Source organism: Kogia breviceps, chromosome 7, assembly GCF_026419965.1.
Source record: "Kogia breviceps isolate mKogBre1 chromosome 7, mKogBre1 haplotype 1, whole genome shotgun sequence".
Classification (NCBI taxonomy): domain Eukaryota; kingdom Metazoa; phylum Chordata; class Mammalia; order Artiodactyla; family Physeteridae; genus Kogia; species Kogia breviceps.
The window spans coordinates 65549047-65553533 of record NC_081316.1 but is presented as its reverse complement, the minus strand read 5'-3'; positions in this window follow the sequence as shown (position 1 = coordinate 65553533).

The window sequence follows — 4487 nt, the reverse complement described above, 5'->3', positions numbered from 1 at the left end:
TGGAGTCATAGTCTTGATAGAAGGAACAGAGCAGCACATGTTAACAGTCTTACTGCTATAGGTTCCTTTTGTTTCTAGGCTGTTCACTGGTCAGAGGCCCCTGAGAACCTAGTGTTCCAGGTACTTTACATGTATTAACTCACTAGTGCTCACAACTGTCCCAAGAAAGTAGGTACTGATATTATCTCCATTTTATAGATGAGGAAACAGAGGCACAAAAATTGAATAATTTATCACATGGCTAACGTTAGAGCTGGGATTTGAACCTGTTGTGTCTGGCTCCAGAGTTGTGAGCAGCACCGTTTCTAGTATTTTCCCGCTATGGTCAGAGAAGAACTGGGCAGTTGCCCAGATCCTGTGACCTGTAGGAATATTGTCCCTCTAGTCTTACATAAATACAATTCCAGCTGAGCCTGGTACCTAAAACTATAATCAGCTTATAAGAAATTCCAGTTATCACATTTTCCTCTTTGACTTGGGAACGTTGCCCTATTTAGCACCACGCAGTAGGGGACTGTAGAACATCACTAGACAGGGAGTTGAAGCCTTGGATTCTGTACTCTGTTTCCATATGCCTTGGGTAGGCAGTGTAATTCTCTGAGCTTCTGGTTTCCTCACCCCCAGGTGAAAATTCTATTCTGTCAGCTACTTGAAGCTTTTGAAAGTGTAATCAGATAATCATATTCTTACAGTGAAGAAGTTACCGTTAGACACAGGGGTTCCAAAGCTCATGGATATAGACAGGGAATAACCCTCTCCATGATGCCTCCTTGGAATTCTTTCACATCAGTTATATCGTTTTCTTTACATATGTAAACATGTATTTTATATTTTTTTTAACGAAAATTGAATTACGTTGAAATGTTATTTTTAACTTAATATTTCTTAGGTACGTTCCCTGTCAGTATACATAAATCAAATGCATTTTCAATAGCTGCATTCCATAGTACTAATGGTTTTAATTTAACTATTTCCATATTAATTGATGTGTTTTTCTTCTAGTTTTTCACTATCCTAAGGAAGGAGTCAATAGAAGAGGGAATAGAAGAGGTCCTCAAATGAGAGACAGAGACCTGAGTTTTCAGCTTTACTCTAATTTTGTGACCTTGGGTAAATCTCATTTCTTCTCTAGGACTAAGTGTCTGAACCTGTCAAAGAGGTTTTAGATTATGTATACCTTGAGATTTATGAAGGCTCCTTACCCCCTAGAAATGCCTACATATAAAACATTTCTGATTACAAAGAATATGAATAATATAATATAATATAATCCCTTAAATCTGCCCATAAACCCCACGTTGAGATTTCTTAGGCTGCATGGCTATCTTAAGGTTTCTCCCTGACCAGTTGAGGCAGTATCCATTTGATAAAGAAAGAAGTGGGTTAGTAACCCAGCCATGCGGTCATCCTTCGTGCACCCCAGCCCACCCACCTACACAATTGTGGTACTCTAGGATAGTTTCCTATAGTTTCAAGTGATAGTTTATCACTTGAACAGGCTCAAGCCTTAGCATGGGTGCAATTTTTGAGGCTGCAGAGCACCTCTAGCCGGCTTTTGACACGTGCATCAACTGAGTGGTCACTCCAGCCAGTTTTAAATGTCACTGGGCTGTTCTTTAGTCTCTTTAGTAGGTCTGTAGCACCCCTTCCACCAGGAAACTGACATCCATCACATTTTCCTCTTGACTCAACTCCTCACACCTGCCGAGGAAGAACTTAGGTCTTCCAAGTATTTAAGACTGCTGAGGAGAGTGGGGAAAGACAGCTGTGTTTTTCATTATTTGTAAATTTGAGCTGCTAATGTGTATTTGACAGTTGGTGCTGCATGTATTTTTAGAAACAATCTTTTTGCTTCAGAACAACCTTAGGGAATGGAAGAAAATGCAAAAAGGTCCTTTGAATACACACAAGTTGTACTTTTCTCTGGGTATAAGTTCCCACTCAATTTAGAGCTTTCTCTCACCAACTCTCTGTCATATTACCACTCCTGGCTAGACACCCCTTCCCAAACCTTGTCTCCCTGATGGAAGTTATCTGGGGAAACTGCTAATACCACAATATTTTTTGTAAAATATCCTGTCCCCATTGACAGCCTCTAATGTTATTATTATTTTTGTGTGTGTGGTACGCGGGCCTCTCGCTGTTGTGGCTTCTCCCGCTGCGGAGCACAGGCTCCGGACGCGCAGGCTCAGCGGCCATAGCTCACGGGCCCGGCCGCCGCGGCATGTGGGATCTTCCCGGACCGGGGCACGAACGCGTGTCTCTTGCATCGGCAGGCGGACTCTCAACCACTGCGCCACCAGGGAAGCCCTCTAATGTTATTAAATAGAATATTCTTAACAATCCAGCCTGAAAGTACATGTGCTCAGGGACTCCTCTGATATCCACAATTATTCAAGAATAATTGATGAGGATAATTAACCTCTTTTTATGCCATGGATCTTTTATGACAGTCTGGGGTTGTGTATGACCCCCTTCTCAGAATAATGTTTTAAATATATTATTGCCTGCTAATGAGGATTAGGGAGGTGGTTGTAGGCTTTTAGTACTGGGAAGTAGGTTCAAAGACAATTGCTCAGAAGGTATGCTGGTTGGTGCTCACTTTCTCTGAGCAGGAGGACTTCCTGACTAATCTGGCAGTCACCTTCAGATTTGCCCCATTATAACTACTGACACTAATATTCATCCCTGGTGGGCAACAGATTCCTCTTCCTTTCACACAGCAGTTACAGAGACACACCTACACAAGCATGAAAGGAGGGAAGTTCCCTGCTTCTGTGAACAGAAACCAGGTGAATTGTTAGAACTTTGGCTGGCTTGCTTGGGTGAGGAGGGATGGCAGCTGCTAGATTGTCTGGCAGCGAGCCCCCTCCTGCAGTTTATCATGCCAACCTTAGATCCATTCAGAGACAACAGTAAAGGTCTCAAAATTTTTTGCAGTGGGTCTTGGCTCTGTAAGGGAGTTTTGGCTCTTTGGGGGAGATTTCCCTGTGACTGACAAACTCCTCTGGGAAACTGCTGATTAGTATTGAATAGTATTCAGTATCAGTATTCAGGCTCTTAGTGCCCTGGATTTGGTTTATAATGCTGTCAAAGGTGACCCACTGGAGAATGAGAAAGTGTTGGGAGAGGCAATCTGCCATGAGCCCTGACCATCCCTGCACGTTCTTGCTTTGTATGAATGCAAGACCCTGACCACTCTTTTCCTGGGCTGTATCTCAGTGTTCTGTTGATAGTGAGCCATCTTGAGAGAGGAGGTAATGTCTCTTCCCTGGGAGCAAGTTTGCCCACTGTTCACTGTAAGTGTTGACTCCCCCAAGCTCAGGGTTCTTTTCCCGTGACACAACCCACTGCACGTGTAGGCATCCATCAAGGCCTATCTGCGTCACTTTTGTTGGGGTTGGGGGTAGGGGGAACTGGCATTGCTGCTTGCTGCACTATAAGTAATAAAGTTCTTTGATCCAGGAGTCTCATGTCATCTGCCAGCATCCATGAAAAAATAATAGGTTAACTTTTTAGTTTGCAAATAGGATAAAATTTGAGACCCTTCATAGACTACTCTTGACAGTTTGGTAACAAGGATGGGATCCTGACAGACAAGGCTTTCCAGAAGAGAAAGGTCATGGGCCAGGTGAGGATATGAGAAGATAACCTAGGGTCTGGTAGCAAATGTTGCTGAGCGAGGAGAGGAATAAGGGTCCCTAGTTATCCTATGTGTTAATGAATGTTTTGAGGCTGAGCAATGAGAGGTAGGATTGAAACACTTTGTCCAACTGGTACTTAGGTTGTTGGTCCTTCTCTTTGGGGCAGGAGGAGGAAAGGATGTTTTGACAATGAGGCAGCAAGCCTGTGGCCCCAGCTGAAGGCAGTATGGCTGACTGATGAGTAAAGGCTTCCCCAAAGGTGAAATAAGTGGTGTCAGCAATAAGGATGTAGAGCTTTGAGTGAACCCCAAATATTAGGAGTCCAAGCAGGTAACCATTTGAAGCAAACGTAAGTACATGACGTTGTACTCTTGCTCCCTCTCCTACTTTAAGGAAAGAAGCGGTGTATGCTGGGGGATCTTTGAGGAGGGGAGGGATTCCTCTTTTCTAGCTCTGTTGAATATAAGTCACCATCCTACTTCGCCCCATGGGAACAGGGAGCCCTGGGCACAGGAATGGTCAAAAGTGCCAAGGACTGTGAGGCAGATGCACAGTGGTGTGCAGGGGGGGCAAAAAAACCCAAAATAACAGTCCCTGAGCTGCAGGTGCTTATCGGAGCCAAGAGGTACACAAGGGAAGAGGCAGCACTGACCCTGGATGAGTCAGGAGCAAAGTTCTCACAGACCCAGCCTCCCCCTGTAGGTTAGCCTCTCACACTCCTGTGATGTCCCCACACTCTTAGCTGGGAGAGAGCAGAGTCTCTTAGTGGCTGTGGCTGTGGCCTGCAACATACCTATTTTAAACTACTTGGTTTGGGTTCCCATGATGTGGGGAAAGTACCTG